This window comes from Mus musculus, chromosome 16, assembly GCF_000001635.26.
Source record: "Mus musculus strain C57BL/6J chromosome 16, GRCm38.p6 C57BL/6J".
Lineage (NCBI taxonomy): Eukaryota > Metazoa > Chordata > Mammalia > Rodentia > Muridae > Mus > Mus musculus.
Genome location: NC_000082.6, coordinates 90,082,523 through 90,107,210, shown reverse-complemented (window position 1 = coordinate 90,107,210; position 24,688 = coordinate 90,082,523). Strand labels below are relative to the sequence as shown.

The 24,688-nt window shown below is 48.9% G+C and overlaps 1 protein-coding gene and 1 pseudogene across 5 annotated transcripts in view; one reads left to right on the top strand and one right to left on the bottom strand.

The window, feature by feature from the left end:
• The window catches only part of Tiam1 (T cell lymphoma invasion and metastasis 1), a 358,490-nt gene that overhangs the window by 38,390 nt on the left and 295,412 nt on the right, over window positions 1-24,688 (top strand). The window lies entirely within an intron of this gene.
• Window positions 16,646-17,388, bottom strand: Gm2805 (annotated as a pseudogene).

The following is a 24,688-nucleotide window of genomic DNA, read 5'->3' as shown; positions in this document are numbered from 1 at the left end:
GGCCTGAATTCGAATTCTCAGCATCTATGTTTAAAAAAGCTGGCCATGCCTGTAATTCTAGCATTGCTCAGCAGAGACAGACAGCTGCCAAGAGCTTGTTGGTCAGCCAGTCTAGCAGAAATGGTGATGGGAAGGGACAGTAAGGTGGAGGTGGAGGGCAAGAGAAGAAATCTGACATTTTCTTCATGTGCTCGAATCGATGTATACAGCTGCATACTCCTTGTATGCAACACACACAGACACACACACACACATACATACACACACACATACACACCACACACATAACACACACACACACATATACACACACACATACACACCACACACATACACACCACACACACACACACATACACACATACACACCACACATACATACACACACACACACACACACACCACACATACATACACACACACACACACACACACACACACACACACACACACACACACAGAGTCTGCTTGCAATCACTTATACTCCCAACACTTGCCAGGTAGAGGCAGCGGGATTGGGAGTTTAAGGCTAGCCTGGGTTATGTAATGAGACCTTGTCTCAAAAAAACCAAAGCAGAGCCAAACAGACGTCAGCAGCAGGGACAACCAAACCCAACCAACCCAACCCCTGGCATTCAACCAGGCTGGAATGGCGGCAAGGAGATTCTAGCTGGTAAACCTATAAAACCAGTGTCTTCTCTAGCATTTTCTTCTTCTGTTCCCCAGCGCCGAGGCAAGTCTCCATGTGTGCCTGCTGCTGGGCCACACGCACTGCCCTCCTGTGCACTGCTGACTGGGGCAGAGGCTAGACCACACACACTGCCCTCCTGTGCACTGCTGACTGGGGCAGAGGCTGGACCACAAACATTGTCCTCCTGTGTACTGCTGACTGGGACAGAGGCTAGACCACATGCACTGCCCTCCTGTGTACTGTTGACTAGGAGCAGAGGCTGGACCACACGCACTGCCCTCCTGTGTTCTGCTGATTAGGAGCAGAGGCTAGACCACAAACATTGCCCTCCTGTGTACTACTGATTAGGGGCAGAGGCTAGACCACAAGCATTGCCCTCCTGTGTACTGCTGATTAGGAGCAGAGGCTAGACCACAAGCATTGCCCTCCTGTGTCCTGCTGACTAGGGGCAGAGGTTCTTTTGTATGTTTCTACCTGCCCGTTCCAGCTGCCTCTTTAAATGGATTCTCAAATTAGATTTTCTTAAAACTGTTTTCCCTTACCCTGGCAACCAGGATGAAGCTCTTTTTTTTTTTTTTTTAAATAATTTAAGAATATTTCCTTTGTATTATTAAATCTTTTCTGCCCTTTTCTTCTTTGGAACTTTGGAAAATTTTAGAACCCAGGACTTCGCAGGATGTGCCCATATGATGAAGACTCCCATGCCTTGGTGACGAGTCTTGGTTAGGACTGATATAAAGTGGTTTTAGCTTGAAGTCCATGCCAGACATTCAGTACTTCATAATGTTTCCTGGTGTGGTTCCCAGAGTTCACGAATTCGATGTGGTTGTCCTACACTTTTCACAGATGGGCACAACTGAGGCACTGAGGTCATGATTCGGCCCAGGTGTGATTGCTGGTAGGTCGAAGCAAGAATCCCTTTGGCCCCTCACTTCAGACTTCCACTGTCTGGACTGTTCCCTAGTGGCCAGCCTGTCACATTCTAGGACTTAGGACCTACTTGAGGGCACCTTTTGTGGAGGGACACACAGTTAGACGCCTTTCCAAGAGGAAGGCCCTTTGGCAATTGAACCTTCTGAAGATGCTGGGTCTGGTTTGAGTGTTCCCGGAAGACGGGTCCGCTTTTCACTCTTTACAGCCTTTCTCCTAACATACGTGCTCAGAATAAACAAACACACACGTGTCTCAGGCCAGGGAAGGCTGGAGAAACGGGGAGTCAAGATGGGTTGGCTCCTGCAGGAGTTTGACAGGTTCTGCGAGCACCTAGGCTGGCCTGGAGAAGGAGCTGTTATTGCAGGTGGCACAGCTGCCCTGGGGAGAGGTACACGGAGTGCTGGCTTCTCACAAGGGAGGGGACTCTTGACTTTCTGTGGCAGCATGGACAAAGCATTGGGTGGGCTTGTTGCCCACCCCCTTCCCTCCCTCCCCCGCCCCATCTCCTTCCAGGTGTCTCCAGAGGTATAGGGGAGGGAACCTGGGGAGGGGATGAGGTAAGAGGCATACTGAAGGCGCCTGGTTATTTTTGCTTCCTGCCTGGGTGTGGGTGTTTGTGTTGACAGTGTCGGGGGAGGCATGATGGGTGCTGGAACACTTGGGTGCCTGTGGGGTGGGTAGGAGGTGGTGCTTGTGCCTGCCAGGCAGGTGACTTGTTGCTCACGTGGCCCTTAGGTTAGCCCTGGGGGGGCTTTACAAGACTGGGAGGGAACTGGGTTTGCTCCCCGGTGCTCCTCCGTATGACAGGCACAGAACTTTTCAGGACCGGAGAAGGTGACACACTCAGCTGCTATGGTGGCTCTGGAAGAGGTGGGTGATTCTGCCTAGAGTGACCCTGAACTTAGTTGGCCGGCCGAGGGGCTTGCCTGTTGATGAGAGTTTTCTAGCTCCACCCTGTAATGTTCAGACTTACAAGATACACGAGGGTGCTCACTCTGTGACTGTCTCCAGCTTGCTGGGCGACCTACTCTGAGGTGTTTGTGCTTACAGTGCAGTGTTGGGGGACTGCCTTTGTCAGAGCCCAGCATGGTCAACATCCTGTAGCAAGTCCCAAAAGCTTTCAGAACCCTTCCCCCACTTGCTCACCCACAGGGACAATGGAAAACTGCCCCTAGTGCATTTATTTAAAGACTAAATAACCCTCTAGGATATTGAGACTCCATTCCTGCCTGTGTTGGGATGTGGGTGGAGCTAAGGGACACACTGGTTCCAAATCAAGGCTCAGTTTCCAGCTAGGTCATTAAGGTAAGGGGCTCACTGGATAGAAATTTCAGGTTGGAACTGTGGTCTGGAATTCTGTCTCTTCACTCCCCATTCGGAGACAAGATACCCACGAAGCCTAGCCTACAATGTTTCCATGTTCCCTCCTGGCTAGGTCCTTAGGGCTGTGCTAATGAAGTGCCACAGATGGGACAGGTTTCAAAGGATAGAAATTGATTTCATAGTTCAGAAGGCTGAGATTGAGCTATCTGCAGAGCTACACCCCTCTAAAGCCCTGGGCAGGACTCCTGCCCTCCGCCTGCTGGGCCTCTCCTTCTTGCCTCCCTGCCATCACCTGGCTTTCAGGGGCTGTGGCTTTGCCTCCATCTTTGCATGCCCTTCCCAGGGTCTGCCTCTGGCCAGTTTCCCTGTCCGTGATGACACCAGTTGTTGGAAGAGGGCCCATCTGAATTCACTATGATGTCATTGCAATTTCTGCCAAGATTTTATTTCAGAGAAAGTCACATTTATGGTTATAAGGGGTTAGAATTTCAACCTGTCTTTTAAAAAGTCTTCTTTTTAGATTTGTTTATTTTTATTGACTGCAAAAGGGTGTTTGGCCTGCATCTGTGTCTGTGCATCTTGTGTGTGCAGTGTCTGTGGAGGGCAGAAGAGGGTGTCAGTTTCCCGTTGGAACTGGAGTTATAGATGGAGTTATAGTTATACGCATCCTGTAGAAGAGCAGTCAGTCCTCCCAATCATTAAGTGCTCTCTCTCTCTCTGTCTCTGTCTCTGTCTCTGTCTCTGTCTCTGTCTCTGTCTCTGTCTCTCTCCCCTCATCTTGTCTTTTTGAGGCACACACAGTTAGCTTCCAGTAACTCCATTGTGGAGTCACCACTCCAGCCATCCCACACTGTGAGTCCCTGCTGTGAGCACTTTCACTATTGTCCGAGTGTCTGTCCCATTGCCCTGTAACCCACTGGTTCTCAGCATGTGGGTTCCAACCCCCCCCCCAAGGGATCACAGATCATGACGATTTATAACAGTAACAAAAAAATTAAAGTTATGGCGTAGTAATAAATAATTTTCTGGTTGGGGGTCACCACAACATGAGGAGCTGGACTAAGGAGCTGCAGCATTAGGAAGGCTGAGAAGACCTTGGCCTTTCTTAATACACGATTGGTTATATCCCCAGTACTGAATGCAAGAGTCGGGGGTTAATACATATTAGGCAAATCCAAATGATACCTTACTTTTCAAATCCACTGTAGCCGTGGAGCAGTGTGACATATGCTTTTGCTTTTTCGTCCATGTTTAGGTGCTGACCGTTGGACTCAGGGCCTCTCGTGTTCTAGGTCAGCTCTCTTGCTAGGCAACATCCCCATCACTGCATTTAAAAGGATCTATCACAAGTTAAACAGAGTCGGAGAGGAGGCTCGTCAGGTAAAACGGCTGTCACACAAGAATGGGGCTGAGCTCAGATGACTCATCAATAAAGCCAGCTACGTGCACTCTGAAGATTACTCTGCCTCGAGAAGGAGGGTTCTCATAGTGTGAGATGAGTGTGGACAGCTTTGGAGATCCTCTGTCTGGTCCCACTTATGTGAGGAACTATGTGAGTAGTCAGGTGCAAGGGAGTCAGTCCTGGATGGATTCGTAATTGAGGAAGAGTTCCAGAAATGATGGTCATTGTGTTTGCACACCTAAGTGAATTTGCACACCTAAGTGAGTGTGCTTTATCCTATCCACTGAACTCTTTTTCAGTGTGTGTGTGTGTGTGTGTGTGTGTGTGTGTGTGTATAAATCTAAGCACACCCTTTGTGTGCACACATGTGGAGGCCAGAGATCATCATCAATTGCCTTCCTCTGTCACTTGTCACCTTACTGTTTGAGACAGGGTCTATCAGTGAACCTGGAATGGAGCTGATTGGCCAGGTTGGCTGACCAGTGAGCCATGCCGGCCTTTCTGTCTCCACCTCTCGGTGCTGGGCTTGCGTGTGGTCGTCACGCTCAGCTCTATATGGATGCTAGAACTTAGGTTCTCATGTCTGCACAGTGAGCTTGTACCCACCAAGTCATCCCCTTAGCCTCTTGTTTGTTTAAACGGTTTTTTAGATTTGTTTATTTTATTTGTAAGAGTGTTTTGCCTGCATGTATGTGTGTATACCATGTCTGTGCCTGGTGCCCATCGAGGTCAGAAGCGAGCATCAGACCCCTTAGAACTGGAGTTCTAGATGGTTGTAAGCTACCACGTGGGTATTAGGGAGTGAACCATGGTTCTCTGGAAGAGCAGTGCTCTTAACCATTGAGCCGTCTCTCTAGTCCTGTGTTTATTTGTCATTGAAACAGAATGTTGTTAAATTGTCCTGGCCGGCTTTGGAACTTCATATGTAGTCCAGGATGTCCCTAAACTTGAGATCCTCCTGCTTCAGTGTCTTGAATGCTTGGATATTAGGCATTGAAAAGGGTCAAAATTCTGAATTTTAAGCTATGGTCACTTTCTCATAAAATTTTAAGTAGATAAGGAAGGTGGGTGTGTGTGTGTGTGTGTGAGAGAGAGAGAGAGAGAGAGAGAGAGAGAGAACACCAGAGAGAGCAAGAATGGGTTGCAGAGAGCACCATAGAGAGAAAGAGAGAGAGAGAACACAAGAGAGAGCAAGAATGGGTTGCAGAGAGCACCATAGCACCATAGAGGAAGGGACGTGAGCTCTGGATGGAAAGGCAGACCGAGGCTGGTGCCTGCTGTGATGGGAAGTAATCAGACAGGGTAGAAATCCTTGCGGATGGCAGTGCCCGGGCTGTGGGTCTGAGAACACATCAGCTATTCTCTGTGTGGGCACCATGATGAGGGGGAGCTGCAGTGGTCACCGGACATCTTCCTAGCTCAGACACTTGTTTCTAACCTCTGTCGAGGTCAGGCCAATTCACTGATTGCTTCCTTCTTCTTTATAAAATCTCCACTCAGCTCCTGCTGTCCTCATTCCAAGGACTCCAGATGGGCTTGATTGAAGCAATTGTGTTAGGTCAAGAATTCCCAGTGTTTGGGAATGGCCCCAATTCATTTGTCCTTCGAGTATGTTCTTCTTCATCACTCTTTATTCCCTAAGTTCCCCAGTTGCCAGGGCATCTAGTTTTAGAATTCAGTTGGCCTTTTCCCTCCCCTTTCTTTTACCACTTCTGCTGTATTTGAGGTCTAATTATTCATGCTGGCATTAGCTCTTGACTAGAGCGACACCATTGCTCTGTAAGGTAACACTGCAAAGGTGGGCTCATGATTTGTTTTAAAGACAACGGTTTCTTTCTTTCTTTCTTTTTTTTTTTTAATGCCGGGGACAGACCCCAGGGTCCTGGATGCACCAGGCAAGCGCTCTGAGCCACTTTCCAGGACAGACGCGGAGAGTGGTTCAGTGGCACTGATGGAACTTGGTTTACTCTCAGCTTCGCACCGTGGGCTGCAGCGCGTGGCCTGTGCACACTCCAGTCTTCAGCATCTCTGCTTTCCTCGTGGTGAGGATCCCATGTGCGTGCTTAGTGCTCCCGAAGTCCAGCGCAGGCTGCAGGACACCAACAAACATTTGTAGAAGCTTGCCAGCGTCTTCAAAAGAGCTCATTCCAGCCTTGCTGCCTCGGGGGCGGAATAGCTCTGTTCCAGGGCTTAGCTGTTGGGGAGACGGGCCAGGCTCCTCTACCTGTCTTCCCCTTTAGTCCTGAACTGATATTAGTAAGCATGGAAGCAGTAAAAATGAGGGCAAAAGTGGATTGCTTTAACATCCCCCCCCAAAAAAAAAAAAAAAAAAAAGAGAGAAAGGGGTGGCTCAGGATTCGAACCTAGAGAAGACAAGTGGGACTTTTGCATTGTTCCTTCCACTGTGGAAGTCACCAGCTGCTGTGCACTCGGGGGCAGTCCTGTCCTTGAACTTGCCTTAGTTCTAATCTTTGACCAACTGCCAGTGTAGGAGGTTTTGCAGCCATGGAAGTTTTTGTTCCAATTATTTCTCGAAGGTGATAGATTGTAGGGCTAGAGAAACAGCTTACTGGTCAAAAGCACCGTCTACTCTTCCAGGGCACTGGGGTTCAATTCCCAGCCCCTGCACGGTGACTCATAACTATATGCCGTAACTCCAGTTTTAGGAGCTCTGAAGCCTTCTTCAGGTTTCTTTGGGTACTGCATGTATGTAGTACACAGACATACATGCAGGCAAAATGCCCATACATACAAAATAATAAATCTTAAACAAAAATCCAAAACTGATATTAACATATTATAGACTGAGACAGTGAGTTTGAGCTACATAGTTGGAATAAATTAGGAGCTTCAGTTCCTCTGTGTGTGTGTGTGTATGTGTATACACATCTGTGTGTATGTTTATGTGTGTGGACCTGTGTTTATGTACCTATGTGCATATGTGTGCACCTAATTGTATGTATGTGTACCTATGTATTTATGTATGTATGCACCTGTATATGTATGTGTGTGTTCCTGTGTGTATGTACCTATGTATATATGTATGTGTGTGTGTGTGTGTTTGTGCATATATGTATGTATGTATGTATGTATGAGTGTGTGTGTGCACATCTGTGTATATGTGTATGATCACCTGTGTATGGACCTATGTGTGTATGTATGTATGTATGAGTCTATACTGGTGTGTTTGCACACGCATGCACACACATACCTATGTGGGTATATCTGGAAGCCAGAGGAAGATTCTGAGTTTCCTTTGCAAATGTTTCCATGGCCAGCGTTTGCTTGGGTGCTAGGGATCTGATCTCAGACCTCGTGTTTGCCCAGCAAACACTATCGTCCTCTGAGCCCTTTGCCAGCCGAGAGGAGTGGGCATTGCTTTCGGCGTGGCTTCTGATGGTCAGGCGGAGAACTGCACCTCTCTGAGCTACCTTCTCGGATAACATTACAGAATGAATCTCCCCCAGGATTGGATTCCTTGCTCCTCAATGGATGTACCCACTTTTCTGGCTCTGAAGCTGAAATCAGACCCCCTTTGCCTACAGATGTGGCTCATGGTGGGCTTTGGTTCACCACAGTCCTGGTTGGCCCACTGTGCATTTGTAAGCAAGCAAGAACCTGTAGCTTGCTTAGCAAGTCAGGACAGCAGACATACTGTCAACTCACACAGATCTGTCTTGGAATGGTGCCTTGCAATAAGCATAAAATGCAGGTTTTTTCCAGTGACGTCTTCCAAGACCCCTGAACCCTGCTCTATGATGTCTTTGTGTGTGCGGCGTGTGCTTGAGTGCATATGTCATCTGTGTCATGTCCCCTCCTCCTCTCACCCTCATGTGCACTTGCTCTGTCACCCCTCCCCTGCCTTTTTTTGGAGACAGTGTTTGTTGCTGAGCCTGTAGCTCACCAATTTGGCTAGGCAGGTTGGCCAACGAACTCCAAGGACGAACCCCTTCCCCAGTGGCTGTGTTCACAGACAGATGCATGCTGCTGTGCCCAGCCTTTAGCTGAGTGCTAAGGGTTTGAGCTCAGGTTCCCACGGTTGTGCAGCAAGCTCTTAACCACGGAGCCATCTACCCTGTCCATGTTTCCCTTTTTCTTTCCCTCCTCCCTCAGGTCTGGTTTGGTTCCTGCTCTAGGCAAACTCATAATCCTACTCAAACAGGAGACTTGATTGTGAAGGCTCCCTGGCTCCACTGACTGCCGCTGACCTTCCTTTGCGCTCTCAGAGATGGAGACGCCCCTAGGCAGAGAAATGGCAGCAGCCAGGCCTGAAGTATGGCCACTTGGATTAGCAATCTCTAACAGTTAGGATTCCTGTGCAGTGGAGTACAGCCGAGCCTGCAGACTGAACCAGGAAGCTGCAGACGGATGGATGGTCTAGGCGCAGCCGTCTTAGGTTGCTTCCTGAATGAGGCAGCAAGCTCTCACCTGCCCTGTGATCTCACACACCTGCTCTAGCCCAGATACCGTTCCGAGTCTGCTTTCCTCGTGTTTTGTGCTGCTCTGTTTCTGGGGTGGGAGGTAAGGTGAGCATGGTAGTACTGGGTCGACGTGGCTGTCTGCCTTCTTACGTCAGAGACTGTGTCCTGGCTGGTATTTCCCCAGGCTGCTGTTGCCTGAGGTATGTCGCCCAGCAGACTGGTTTGGTCACCTTAATAGAACTGAGGCATATTGAGAAATCAATTCCACAGTGGAATTCCTTGACACTGGAACTTTCCTCTGAGCTCTCAGATCAACCAGGTGAAACTGGAATTGAGGAAGGGAGGTGGGGGAGGGGAGGGGAGGGAGGGAGGGGGAAGAAGAGAATAAACCAAGATGGTGGCTGTGCCTTCAGTATTACTCCAGTTGCCTGGTGACTGGGTGTTGGAGGTGAGTCATGGATTTGGTTGATCCTAGTGCCCTGTAGCTCTTTGTTGACCAGGCAGAGGTGGAAGATCACAGGGCTTTGGTCTAATGGTTCAGAACCAAGAATCCCTTTTCTTCCTCCTTTGCAGAGCAAAGCGAGCAAAGTGAGCAAAGCAAGCTTCTCTCCTTTCCCTGTTGTTCGATTGACCAGCGATGTGCTGACAACTGATGTGTCAAAAGCTGAGCCTCCCTTATCCCAGTCCACCTCCAACAAGAGATTGCCATCAGTGTTTGAGGGCATTGTGGGAGAGACTGTGTGGGCACAAGCCATCTTCTTCAGTGTGTGAGTGTGTGTGTGTGAGAAAATGTGTATGTATGTGTGAGTGTGTGCGTGAGTGTGAGTGTGTATGAGAGAGAGAGTGTGTGAGTGTGTATGAGAGAGGGTGTGTGTGTGTGTGTGTGTGTGTAAGAGGATGGTTTGGACCTTTGTTTGTATAACAGACCATTCTTTATCTATGTCTATGAGTAATTCAGCCTGCTAGCTGTCCCTGTCAAACGAGTCATGGTTCTCCTTCTGCAAAGGCCCTGCTATTGAAGACAGACCTTCCTGGTGCTTGTTAGCCATCTTTGTAAAAGTTCCATTTCCTGAAGCCAGTCAGGAAATTTCCTTCAAAGTGGTGGACTGGGAATGACCTGGCACCTGTTTCCTGGAGCTGCAGTCAGGACAAACTGAAGCTAGATGTTTGTTCATACCGTGTGAAGGCCGGGTGGGCCAGCGTCCGAGTGGTAGCTGGGCTGGTTCATTCTTGGGCTCTGCAGGACTCTTCTTATGCTCCTTGCAGCCCTCGATGGACTGCGCCAGTCCACCTCCCCTTCCCCACACAGATGTCGTCCTCTGTGTGCTTTCTCCTTGTTCTCCTGGTCCAGTGGGAGCTGAGGACCCCGCCCACTCCAGCCCAAGCCTCCCAGCCTGATTCTCTCCCCAGACTCTTTTCAGACCAGCTCACATTCTGGGACGGTGGTTGGTGGTCGTTAGACGGGGATATAGTTGACTAGGTGGAGCTCGAGAGGTTGGACTGGCTCCCCAGGTGACACTGGGGCAGGTGTGCTGGCTGATAGAGAGTGGTGATCACTGAAGACAGCTGATGTTATTCTGTGGCTCCCACACACAAGTGTGAATACTCATCCACATGGACACACACACACCATGTAAAATAAAAAAAGTGCTTCAGTACACTAAACTTTGGGACATAGTTCAACTCCTAACAGATTTTTTAAAAAGTAAATTCAGTGTTTTGTTTTGTTTTGTTTTGTTTTGTTTTTTAAGACATTATTTTATGAGTGTTTTGCCTACATGTATGTCTGTACATCACGTGCATGCCTAGTGCCCATGGAGTTCAAGAGAGGGTGTCAGCTCCCCTAGAGCTGGAGTAACATATAGTTGTGAGCCACCATGTGGGTGCTGGGAACCAAACCCAGGCCCTCTGCAGGAGCAACAAGTCCTTTTAGCCACTGAACTGTGTCCTCTATCCCCTAGTTTATGTTCTGAGTGTGATGCAAATTAGTGGAGGGGTGTGGCCTTCTAGGCTAAAGGGCTGATGTTCAGAAGGGGCTGTGTTAGGCACTTTCAACCTCAGGTGGGTTCCATAGGTGAGAAGTTGGGTCTCTAAAGTTAAGTGACTGGCCCAGTTTTGTGGAGAGCTGGGCTGAAGTCCAGGTTTCTTGCGACTGTTTTTCCTCTTTCTCTTTGCTGCTGTCCGTCCTTGGTGAAGGGATCTCCCACATGCCACCCTCTATTTCCTGTCCTTTGTCCACAGCAGATAAGCCCATCTCTGTTACTGATGTTTGTGTCCCTAGCTGGGCCACATGCTCTTTGCCGAGCCTGTCCAGGCATTGTCCCGTGACAGACAGGTTTCTGTGTACTTTGCTACATAGATGATTTGGAAGTTCTAGGGGTGACAGACCCTCTTCCGTCTGCTTGCCCTTTCATTATCTGCTTGCCCCCTTTCAAACAGAAACACCTGATACCTGGTGCTTACGGCAGCTTTTAGGCATACTATACACGGCATGCCCGGGGGAACATTCCAGAAAACACTGGAGGCTGGGAATGGAGCCATGGTGGTGGCACTCAGAGTAACAGTGGGGTTTGGGAGGGGAGGGCAGAGGGAGTGAGAGAGGGGGCAGGTGTACAGAGAGATGGGGAGAGGCAGAAACGCGTGCAGAAAGATGCTTAGGGTGCCCCGCCTGGTGCTCGGTCAACTGGGAAGCCAGATGAACTTTCCACCTGTCTGTCTGGACTCTCAAGGCAGCAGCATCTTGTCTGTCTGTCTGTCTGTCTTATGCAGGAGATTGCACCAAGCACCTTGCACATGTTAGACGAGTCTGTGCCACTTACTCTTCATGCACAGGTTTGTTGTCACACAGGGTCAGGTGCTGTGCCCATGAAGCTCAGCAAGGAGCTTTGGGGAGGGCAGTACAATGCCCTCTGCAGCACACGCGATTCTGAACTGCTGTATGTCAGGCGCCAGGCTCGCCTTTGATGACCCTCTTCGAAATACGGCTTAGACTTAATTCACTCTCTCTTCAGTGATGCTGCAGGGAGTGGCTTGTGGGTCAGGCTCTTCAAGGTGGTGGCAGTTCCTGGGGAGGTCGGTGCTGGGTGCTGCCGTTGTTCAGCCTGTACCCAGGAGGAGGGGAAGGGGTTTCCAGCAACCCCCAAACTCCCGCTCTACCAGTACAGGTGTGGAGGATGGATGAACCAGGAGTCACCTGATTAAGTCTTAGAAACGGAGATTCTGTTTGGAGAACGAGGCTACGGGGAGTCGTCGGCTGTAAGGAAATGACATAATTTATTTTATGAGTGAATTCTATCCAGTTATGCAGAAACATGATAGGACATGTCTTCCCAAGCCAAGCTTTGCTTGTCTGGAATGAATCCTTTCTAAACAGTCAGATCTCAGTGATGGGGTCACCTGTGGGCAACACCCCACTAGGTGGCTTTTATCCTGCTTCTTCTGTTTCTCTGGTTGAAGCGACCCCCCCCCCCAAATGCACTATATTTCATTACAGTTTCCAAAGTGCTTTTGTTTATTTATACATCGAGGAGGCAATATGGTCACGTGGGTTAAAATTAAAAACATATAAAAGAAGGTCTCTCCTTTACACTGTTACTCAACTGCCCCGTTGCCCTGGGGTCAGTTCATTACGAGTGCTGGCTGTGTTGCCTTCAAAGAAAAGCATCTCTGTCAATATCTGTCTTCCGTTGGCTGCTTATACATAAAGATCCTCTGCATGTGTGTGTCCACATGCACATATGTGTGCACATAAGCTCTGGAGACCAGAAGTCAGCTCTCAGTATCCTTTTGTCCACCACTTTGTGTGTGTATGAAAGGGATACATCGTGTGTGTGTGTGTGTGTGTGTGTGTGTGTGTTTGTGTGTGTGTAGGTCAAGACAATTTGTGGCAATCAGTTCTTTCTGTAGTCGATATTGCCTCCCGGGATTGACTCAAATGGTCAGGATTAAGAGGATCTCTTGCTAGCCTGCAACTGCCAAATAGATTAGGCTGTCGTCTAGTGACTGCTAAGGATCCTCCTGTCTATCTCCCCCTCAGTGGGAATCGAAGGCTTTATCACCATGCCTGGCTCTGTTACTCAGGCTCTGAGGACTGAACTTGGGTCCTCATGTATGCAGTGAAAGCGCTTTGCTAAGCAAGCTATCTTCCCAGCCCAGTTTAGAGATCCTCCCAGAGCACAGATCACGTCCATGCTCACAGGCCTTGGGTTTGTCATCATTTCAAACTTAGAGACGAGGCACAAGGATGGTACCGAAGCTCTGGATGTTGTTGAGGTTTCGGAACCTCGTTCAGGTTCCGCTGGTAGCTGGACTTTTGGCTATATCATGGATTTGTTTCCTTCTTCTGCCCTCTCAACCCCCTAACACTAGGCAGGAGAGAAAAAAGGATACAGGGAAAAGGGGTGAGTGCTTCCCGCTGGCTAGGGGCATCAAGTTCCATGGGGCAAGATTGATTTTTGTCATCAGAATTGTCTCTTTGCACCTGACTATTCAACAAACCACAACCAGCTGCCACCATCGGCCACCAAGAGCATCCAACCACTAATGGGCCAACTAGCCTCCCACTGTCGGGGCTTTATCACTTATATGTCCTCTGAAAAGTCCCCAGAATTCCAAACATCACACACTCACAGAAATTATCTGCGGCTGTCAAAACCATGCCCCTGTTAGAGCACTCCACAAATCATAGTCAGCTGCCGTGGGAAGTCTGAAGCAGCCCCGCATCCCACACCTGAGGTTAGAAGAAACACATTCTTATATTTCTGTTTTTAAAGGAACCCAAAACCTCACTCCAGCTGCCCCTGTGATGGCTGTGGGGTTTTGAAGGGTGGGTAGCTCATGAAGGCATGTGTTTGGGGAGTGGGGTCGAGCTCAGAACATTAGCCCTTTTGCTCTTCTGTATCTAGCCATGCCAGGGGCATCAAGTTCTTTGCTATGGGAGATGCAGAACACTGAATATTCTAGTGTCTTCATCTTGGACTTATGCCACACTTTCCAGAGTCTATTATGAGAGATAGACTCTGTTCTCCATAAATTACTTAGCCTGTGGTATTGAATAAGACATATACTATCTGCTCAGTCTATCAGTGTTTACATTTTCTCTATTTGTATTGTAATTTTTTTCTCCATGTATATAAATATATTCCCACACACATCTGCACCGGACACATTTATCCTCACACACCACATTATATATATTCGCACGCGCACGCACACACACACAGACACAGACACACAGACCTACTTCTGAGTACTTTGGCAGTGTCTTGGTCCTTGGCTGCCTGAGTGCTTCTGTCTGTTGTCCCCTCCCATAGCACCTCTGAGCACGTTGTGCCGTGCTTACATTTTCCCCCTGCATCACTGTTTTATGTGGGTTTGTACTCGGTTAACGTCAGTGTATAATGTATAATGACTTTGCCCTTGCTGGATCAGAGGTGGAGAAGTACTTGGCCTCTCATCGGCAAGCCCTAAGGTTCTTTTCCCAGCCTGGCTTTCTGGGGTGCTCTGAACATCTGTACTTTTCTGATGTTGATTCTAGTGTTTCTTCACTGAGAGCAGGAGGCTTTCTTGTTCTTTGGGGTCTAGTCTCTCTGCTTAGACGGGTCACTCAGGAAAGAAGGGTCAGGAAGAGAAGCCATGTAAGTGCCCCCTGGTGTGTGTGCAGAGCTTGAATTAACTCTGAGAACGTATTGGATCCAGTCCTGCCCGCAAGAAGAAGCCTCATCCAGTTTAGCGAGTCTCTGTTTCTACCTCTTGCTTTTGTGATTACAGGAGTGAACTGCCATGCCTGGCAGAGCAGTTAGTTCTTGAAGACTGACCTTCGTAGCGAGTTGGTAGGGTGCTTGCCCAGCATGCACAAGGCCTTTGGTTCAGCCTCTAACACAATAATAAAACCTGCACGGTGGCTTTCACCTGTGATTCCTGGATTTGGGAAGTGGAACCTGGAGGTTCAGAAATTCCAAGTTACTTTTTGACTATAGAGGAGTTCAGGGCTGGCTTTGGGGAGAGACCTAGTTGGTCTCGAAAACAAAAACACAAGCAAGCAAGCAGACAGCCCCCAAACCTAGTGTACACACAGCACAGTCATTTTCTACTGTCATTTGTTGACATCAGCTTTTGTGAGTGGAGAGCCCCACGTGAATCCTGTGTCTAACAACTGACTTATGTACTGCCTTCTCTACTGCCTGTGCCCCTCCTGTGCTGGCCTGTTTTATGCCAACTGACACAAGCTAGAGTCATTCAGGAAGAGGAACAGGGAAAAGGCTTTTATAAGACTGGCCTACAGTCAAGACTGTTGAGCAGTTCCTAACTAATCTAAGGTATCCTTGAGAACCACATATGACTTGGTGTGGGAGGGGCCTGTCCCCTGTGGGTGGTGCCATCTTTGGCAGATGGTCCTTAGTTGTGTAAGAAAGCAGGCTGAGCTAGCCATGGATTAATAAGCCAGTGAGCAACACTCTTCCATTGCTTTTGTTTCATATCCACTTTCTATATTCCTGCCCTGACTTTCCTCAGGGACAGAGCGTGACTTGAGAGTTATAAGCTGAAATAAACCCTTTCCTTCCCCAAGTTGCTTTTGGTCATGGTGTTTTATCGCAGCAAGAGAAACCCCAACAAAGATGTCCACCCACTGCTATTTCTTGGGAGAAAATGGGTTTAAATGATTTAAAAAAAAAATCCAAAGTCACATAGAGCTATTGACTGATTTTTTTTTAAAGTCTGATTTTGGGATGGCCTTTATCAGTTGATGGTCTTTGAAGGGTTAAAAAGAGGTGGGCATCATAGCCTCCTCCACTTCTGCTCTCGGGAGGCCAAAAAGCAGCCGCCCTTTCCTACTGCTCAAATCTGATTCCAGCAGATGAGTTGCTCCTCTGACTTCTGAGTGAGTTACAGGAGTGTGTGGAGGAGGAGAGCTGAGAAGCAGGTTGGTGGTGGCAAGAGGCCAGCATGGAGGTTTTAGTCACCTGTCCTTTCCCTGCTTGCTAGGGATCCGCCTCAGACAGTCTGACACCTTCGCTTTCCATCTTTAAGACGTTGGAATATCCTGGACTTTGAGAAGTGAGAGTCAGCTAGCGCAGACTTCTTATCTTTCGAGATAGGGTGTCGAGTATCCCGAGCTGCATCTAGCTGAGGGTTACTGTGAACTTCAGCCCTGCCTCTGCCTCTTGAAGTTGCTGAAGCAACAGGCATGCACTCCTGGTTTAGGCCATGGTGCGGCTCCAACTGAGGCATTTGTGCACACAGCTGAGTTATATCCCCCAGCCTGTAGTCTCCACTTCTACCAGATATGGTGGGTTTGGTTGCTCCTCTAAGGATACCTCGGGGGCTTTAAGCAACTGAGCAACTGACACATGAGTGATGACATCAGACACTTCTTCCTTCCTCCCTTCCACTGTCCTCAGAACATTTTATCTTGGGGCTTGTATCTGTTGAGTGCTGGATAGCAGCTGGATTTGGAGAACTGAAGTAGATGCCCGACCCCTTCCCAAATATTTCTACCCAGTTTACCTGTTTTCGTCTGCAAAGGTCATTCTTTCCATAAACTGCTCAGCCTTCTTCTTTTTTTTTTTTGGTTTCAAAATAACATTTTTATTATATAAAAATGTAAAAAAAAAAAAATCCAGCAAAACCAGAAATCCGGATATATTGTCTTGGGCTTTCACAGTGGTTCATTTTTTATTTGCATCTCGTTTTCAGTACAATTTACAACGTTGTCCCCCGTTCCAGTCTGATTATACACAAGCTAAGTGACAGAAAGGGTCTGGAATAAATACATTTTAAAAAAAGAGGAAAAGCTCTGAACTAAGTGGCACACAGTAGGTCCTATGGGGGAGGGGAAGTGACTGAGAAAATAAGTGGTACGCAGTGGTCCTATGGGGTGTGTGTGTCTGAGACAGGAAGTGAGCAAGCAAACGCAAGAGGCGTGTCAGCCACAGCAGCTCTTCAGTCATCTTAGTCTTTCGCGCCGTGCTTCAGGATGCGTGTGAACTCAATGTAGTTGAAGTTCCCCTTTTTGTCAATGGGGGCTTCTCTGTACAGCTCACCCACCTCCTCGTCTGTGAAGCGGTCGCCCATGGTGGTCAGCAGCTCCCTCAGGTAATCCTCCTGGATGGTGCCTGTGGCTTCCTCATGGAAGCAAGCGAAGGCGTTTCTGATGACGTCCTCGGGGTCAGTTCCGTTCAGCTTCTCTCCAAACATGGCGAGGAACATGGTGAAATTGATGGGGCTCGGGGCCTCGTTCATCATGGCGTCCAGGTAGGCATCAGTGGGGTTCTTCCCAGAGACGCCAGCATGTCGTGCAGGTCCTCCTCGTCAATGAAGCCATCCCAGTTCTGGTCAATCATGTTAAAGGCCTCTTTGAACTCCTGGATCTGGGACTGGTCAAACATGGCGAACACATTGGACGTTGTGCGCTTAGGGTGCTTCTTGGTGGTCTTGGTCTTTGCTTTTTTGCTCGACATGGTGGCCGTTCAAATCTGACCTACACCCGAGAGGATCCGACCGGCGACTGCCTCAGCCTTCTGTCTTGATTTGTTGACTCTGGCTGGGTCATATGGTCATGTTGGATACAGTCACATACGTATGTGCGTGCGTGCGTGCGTGCCTCTGTGTGTGTGTGATTGTCATTGTCATCATCATCATTAGCATCATTACCAACAGGTTCTCATGTATCCCTTTCTGGCTTCCAGTCTGGCTGACATTGGGCCTACTGCCTTCAGCTCTTGAGTACTGGGATTACAGGTGTGTGCCACCAGGTCTGGGAATCAAACCCAGGGCCTTGTGTGCGCTAATCAAGCGCTCTGCTAACTGGGCTGTCCCCAGCCTCCAAGTCTTATGTGGCCTGAGAATATGAGCTTGAAGAACAAACGAGAAGACAGATGGACGCTCAGGGATGGCTTTAAGAGAAATCAGAGATCAAGATTTTTGTGTGTTCGTTTTTTAAGGGTAGGTCTGGGCCTACTGGTGATCTTCAAAGTAAGTTATTTTATTTGTCGCCTTACTTGGTAGTAACTTTTGGGTGTTTTGAGCCTTTGTGTTTAAGGTGTAATGTCTTAACCTTAGTGATTCTTTCTGAAACATTAGGATATCTGCAACAATTACTTTATTACTTTTTAATAATGTGCAGCGTGTTTTGTGGATATGTGCACATGTAAATACAGGGACCTCTGAAGTCCAGAAGAAGGGCATCAGATCCCCTGGAGCTAGAATACCAGGTGGTTGCACGCCATCTGATTTGGATGCTGGGAACTCAGTCCTCTGCCAGAGCATCATGCTCTCTTAACTATTGAGCCACCAGCTTTCCAGTTTCGCTTTTTTTTTTAAAGATTTAATTTTTATTTGTGTGTGTGTGTGTGTGTGTGTGTGTGAGCGTATGCTTTGTGTGCATATGCAGGTATCTGTAGGAACTAGAAGAGCGTGTCAGATCCCTTGGAACTAGAGTTACAGGCATTTGTGAGCCACCAGATGTGGGGGCTGGGAACTGAACTTGAATCCTCTGGAAGAGCAACTGTGTTCCTAACCATTGAACCATCTCTGGCCCCAAGAGAATGTTATGGCCATGGGGGTACACCAGATAGAGTTACAGAAGGCCCCGCCCTTCATGACCACGGTCCATCACGGCATGGGGATTAAGAAGGTAGGAACTTGAAGCTGCTGGTTTTCTTACTTCTGCAGTTACAATTATTCCATGCATGCTAGGATTTGGTTTGGTTCGGGTTTCTCCAATCTTTTATTCAATCCAGGGTCCCCTTCCTAGAGAATGTCACCACCAGCAGTGGGTGAGTCTTTCAGCCTCAACGTAATCAAGATAATCCCCAAATGGTCAGGTCAGTCTTGAAAGTACATCATAGAGACAGACTCCTTTCCCAGGAGACTCCAGATGCTGGCGAGGTCACAGAACACTAATTACAGGGCTCTGAGTCCTCACAGCCGAGAGGCCTGATCTCTGTAGCTTTCTGGATATGGTTAGAGGCCTCTCCAAGGCGTTGTGTGTCACGGTAGCCTAATCGTTAAAATTACATGCTAATGGTATTAAGAAGAGGGAGTTTGAGCCATTTATGGATAAGGTGGGTGGAGCTATGGCAGGATCTTGATGGCTTCCTGAGCAGATGCACACATGAGCGTGTTTTCTCTCCATCTCTTACCATCTTTCCATCTCTTAACCATGCCAACTCCTTTGGCAGCAAGGCAGCCTTCACTTAGATAAGGCCCCTTAGCTAGACTTTGCATTTCTAGATCCTGAGCTCAAGTAAACCTCTTTTCTTTTTAAAATAGCCTGACTCAAGTAAGTTGTTAGTACTCAAAAGCTGATTCATACAACTTAGGGAAGGATGGCACGTGTGCGTGAGTGCACGAGTGCGTGAGTGTGCTTATTTCACAAGGCCCAGTCTTGCCTCGGGATCACCATGGGGCCGAGAATTGCCTTGATCTCGTCTTCCTGCTGTTACCTCCTGAATGTTGAGACTACATGCATGCACCACCACACCTGATCTAACAGACCCCATTTTAAATATCATTTTGAGGGTTACAGGTTCAGCATGGATTTTGTGGAAACACAAAGGTTTAGATTTCCACTCAAGCTGTAACATGGAGTCTTAGAGTGAGAGGGTGCTCCTGACTACCGAGGGCCCTAGACAGTCTATAGGCTGGCTCTCTTTCTGAATGAACAGGACTGAGATTATAGGACACGCTGTGCTCCCGACCCTGAGTGGGCGGTTGGTGGGTGGTTGGTGTGTGATTTAACATCTGAGCCATGTGTGGTTGGGCTAGGAAGTGGTAGGTGAACTTTGGAGCCCACTGTGTCCTGCCCTTTAAGGTTCCTCTGTTGCTTTATTTAATTTGTTCCTGATAGTGGTTGGAGCTTCTGTTTGGTCAGGTCCTCACCCGGGAAGGGGTGCCATGTTTGGAGGCTGCCCACAGTGCTGACTCTGAGGTTCATCCAGCCAGCAGGGGACACGTGGTCGGCCGCACTCACTCCTGAGCACCATCTGTGTCTGGTGGCCTCTTTGTGGAGGGGAGGATGTGAAGTGACAGGTGTCTGGGGTGCAGTGTTTTTTCCGGATGTCTCAGACTATTCAGGTTGTGTGTTGGACAGCTCTTTGCTGCTTTGAAAAAACACCTGATGGACATTTAAAGGGGGGCATAGTTACTCTGGCTCCCAGTTTCAGTCCTCTCAGAGGCTCCATTGCTGTTAGGCATGTGACAGAAAGCCACACCCTATGGCCCGGAAGCAGAGGTGCGTCCCCAGTGCCCACCTCCTCCAACCAGGCCCCATTTCCCAATAGCCTTCCAACTCTAAACTCATCTATCCTCCAGTCCAGCAGCGAGGTCTCGCCCATGTTCATGTTCTAATCCCCTCTTAGCCGTGTCAGTGCCCACACTTGAGCCTTTTGGGGGAACACTTCATACCCACGATACCTCAGGCTGATGGAACAGGCCGGGCCACAGGCTGGAAGCTTGTGGGCCACACAGTTTCTGGAGGCTGGGATGTGCGAGCACAGGTGTCCGGGCCTGGTTCCTGCTCCAGCACAGACTGCCATCTTTTCCTGTGTCCTTATGCGGTACACAGGGGAGGCCGTTCTCTGGGGTCTCTCTCACAAGGCACCGAGTGCCTGTATGAAGACTCTTCTGTATGACCTTGTCATCTCCAGAGACCCCCACGTCACCTGGCGGGAGGCTTTGATTGTAACCTTGCAGGAACATGAGCTGAGTCCAGGTGGGTACCATCCTGGGTTCTGTGCTCTGCCCAAGGCTTCCTCAGATGGCTTGGAGTCCTGATGAGCTGACCGCCACCCCCCCCCCCCAGATGGGACAAGGACCACTGTCTCTGCTCCTATTGGTTTCTGAGACCCCTGTTACCAGATCCCGTCAGGAGGAAGTACCTGCTTTCTCCTTTCTTTCTAAGTCTCCCCAACGTTTCCCAGACTCCTCTCTGCTGTGAAACACACCCTTACGGATTCTCCAGTTGCTCTGGAGTGAGTGGGAGAGGACGACCGTGGAAGTTGCTCCTCCTCCTCCTCCTCTTAGACATCCACAGAGCGAGACACGAGGCTCACCATGTTGAAGCTGTGACATGTGTATGAAAATAAAGTTTAAATTAGAAGGAGCCTTTCTTAGCCTCAACCTGGTGCCGGCTGTCTTAACACTGGGATGGAAATAAACTGGCTCTGGCTTCTTGGCACCAGACCCACTCACTCTGCCTTTTACACACTGTCTTGTGGGTTGGTGTGGGGGGTGTAGTTGCAGGCCTGGAGCTTCAGAGCCCCTGGCCTCCTGAAACATAGATGGGAGAGTCTGATCCCAGCCTAGTGGGCACACTATGCCAGCTGCTTTAGATCCCGTTGATTTTCGCCTACAGAAAAGAATGCTTTTCTAAACAAAGTCAGGGGATGGGTAGCAGGCTGGCACGGTACAGCGTGACCCAAGACCATGTCTTCAGTCATTCCGCAGTGGCATGGCATGGCGTGTGTCACTTAGTGTCTGTGCTTTTGTGTCTTCGTCTGAGAGAGAGGCATGGCAGCTTCATTACCATCTTCCTCATCTTCCTAGCGGTGATAATAAAGGATAGTGCCCAGCCCAGGCCTGTTCAATTACTGATGCTCATCATCGATATTATAATTTAGTGGTTGCTACGAGTCTTAGTCTTGGGTCACTGCCAAGGTCTCCCACGATGTTTTCAGCGTGGGGTGGGGACACTTCTGGTTTTGTTGAGGACTGGCAGATCGAGCTGTTGCCTTCACCAGATGCACACGGGTGGTGGGCGGGCGGGCGGGAGTGTCCCCGGGTGTCAGCTTGTGTGTTGTGCGACCCTTCTGTTGTGCTTATGGCTCCCATGCCTTCCTCTCCCACCCAAACCATCACCGCGCACAAACGAAGGAAGCTTCCGCAGCCCCTGTGACAAAGGCATAGATAGGCTGGTCTGCATTTCAACGCGCCAGGCTGCTCTGCCAACAAGAAGGTCAGATCTTCAGATCTGTGTACAAACAGAATTTCCCAAGATATATGTCATGAGCAATACAGATTTGGCCTTAGTCCTGGGTCCTGGCTTAGCGTTGCTAGAATGTTCTTTGTCTTCTATGCTATTGAGATGGTTGGCCTGTTTGTTGGCATTCTGTCTAAACTCCACTCCTACAGTTACCTGGCAACAGCCAGGTATGCTCCTCCCCACAGTTACCTGGCAACAGCGGGGTAGGCCTGGCCCACTATAAAAGGGATTCCTTACCCCCTCTTCCCTCTCTTATTCCTGTTTCTCTCTCTTGTCTCTTTCCCCTTGTTCCCCTTCTCTCCCCGTTCTATTCCTTCTTCTCTCCACGTGGTCATGGCCAGCCTCTACTTCTCTCCTCTCTCCTCTCTGCCTTTCTCTCTATATCTAGTACTCTCTTAACGCCCCTCCCCATGCCCTAAATAAATTCTAGTCTATGCTATATATATGTGGCTGGTCTCCCAGGGGGAAGGGATGCCTCGGCATGGGCCCACCGAGACATCCCCTTCCCTCATACCTCACCACACCACACCCCCCATAGAACTTATTCCTATACCTTTTATCTTTTTATAATCACAGCTCTGATTGGTTTCCGGATGGGACTAGTCTCTAAAGAGACCAAGATGTGTTCAGAGGCTGAAACTCTCCGCTCCATCCTCCCCTCCAGGGAGAGGCAGGGGCTGATGACTTGTTCATACGGGACCTCTGAAAGGTCATCGGACAATGGGGATTTGGAGGTTCTGGGTTGATGCAGGGAGGGCGATGTGTCAGAAAGCCTGCGTCTCCTTCCCCTACCCCATGCACGGAGGTCCCCTGGCCATTCCTGAGTTGGAGCCTTTATGGTAAACCTGTGGCTGTAAGTGAATGGCTTTCCCGATTCCTGTGGGTGTTGTAGCAAGTGAGTGAACCCGAGGAAGGGTTGTAATTACACTTGGACTTGTAGTTGGGTCAGCAGAGGCACGGTACCTGCTGCACTCACTCTGTGGCTTATGTCTGAGGTGGGGCTGAGCCCTTGCCTTCTGAGGGAGACCCTACCACCCTACGCCCCTGTTGTTATTTCTGAGCTTGCGGCACACTGGGCTGGTGTCCAGAGTTGGACAGCTGGTAAGTAAATGGAAAAGCCCTCCAATTTGGTATCAGTCTGTTGTGACCACCGCTGGTTTGCAGTGTAAGTAGAATCGGAGTTCCCAAGAGAGGGAGGTTCAGGGTGGAGTAGTGACTGCGTTACATTTAATGTTGAGCCGGGAAGGCCATGGGTGTGCTCATCATAGCACCTCTTCCTCCATTGTTTTATGTTTTGTATTTTAAGTGTGTGTGTGTGCACATATAGGTGTGTGTGCTTGTGTTTTGTAGGTGTGTTTGCACACACGTGTATGCATGTGTAGGTGTGTGACTGCACATATGTATGCATATGTAGGCATGTGTGTATGTGTGTATATGTGCATGCATAGGTGTGAGTATGTGTGCATGTGTAGGTGTGTGGCATGTGAGAACAATGTCCTCAGAGCCAGAGATGAAGGAGCCCTGTGTCACTGGGTTCCCAGTGTGAGTTGTGAGCACTAGGGACTGAACTCAAGCCATCAGCAGCAGCGTTTGCTCCTAACCTCCGGGCAGTCTCCACCCTTATCCTTTTTTTTTTTTTTTTTGAGATAGGGTTTCTCTATGTAACAGAGTCCCTGGCTGCCCTGGAACTTGCTTTGTAGACCAGACTGGACTCAAACTCACAGAGAACCACCTGCCTCTGTCTCCCGAGTACTAAGATGAAAGGTGTGATCTACCACCTCCCAGTGCATTAAATTATGTCACAGAGAAGCTGCTTCCTACCTGGGGAGGGAGCACATCTCTAATTTCGCTTTTCAGTGACTTTAGCAGCTGACTTAGGAGCTCCCAAATACTCTCAGATCATTGGGGGTTTCCCTCTTTCTCTTCTTCACGATAGATTACTTTGCTGTTTCTTCAACTCTGGTTTCTAAACTTTGTCTTCAGGACATACAGGGTCCTTCCCCGCAACTCCCCTTTTCTGGGAGTGTTCTTCAAGTAGCCAAAAGCCTCCTTGAAATGGATTTGGTTTCATATAACTTATCCCTCAGTCCAGCATGTGTGAGCCATTAACCTCCTCTTTTCTAGACGCAGCCCAGCTAAGTGTTTTCTTTGCAGCTATCTGTGTTGACTCTGAGGCTGGTCAGACACAGCACCTGGAATCCCATCCCTACCAGTTTCCCATACCTCTTGTCATTTGCTGGTTCTAGTTCACCTCAAACTGTAGAAGTCTGTGTTGATCTGGAAGGAAGTTCTGTCACCAATGTGCTGTCACCAATGTGCTGAGCTCCTCTGTTGCTCTGTCAGGTAAGCCACTGAGTTGCCAGCCCTGCTTCCTCTGTCCCATGGTGTGATCTTAGGGTGGTTTCTGAAGCTGGTCCTTTCAAAACACTTAGTTTTCTCAAGCTCTGAAGTCATATGATGCTGTTTGTGGCCAGCAAGTCTAGACTGTTGGCTGGTACAAGGAAAGAGGAGAAGAGTGGGAGAAGAAAATGGTGTGAGTGGGGACTGTTGTGTCCCACTGTGCCCTCCCCTTCAGTGACAGCTTGCTGAGGTCTCCAGACCAACAGATATTGGCCACACTGAAGTGGCGCTGGTCAGGTATGACACACTTGAATTATTCCAACACTCAGTTTCTCCCCAGCACAGTCAGCTTGTTTCTCTTGGCTTCCTTCATGTGTGCCTGTCCTTTATTTGGTTTGGAAAGCCCAAGTCTACTGTAGCCTTGATGGTTGTCACCAGTAAGGAATCGGTCTTTTTCCTCTTAAAAGTTTACTTGAGACACCGCTTCCCCCTCTTCCTCAAGTAATTGACTTATGCTCTTAATTCAACCCTGTGTGACTTTGTTATTTTTGTATGTGCATTTGGGGATTGTGTAAGTGTGCAAGTTCACTTTTGTG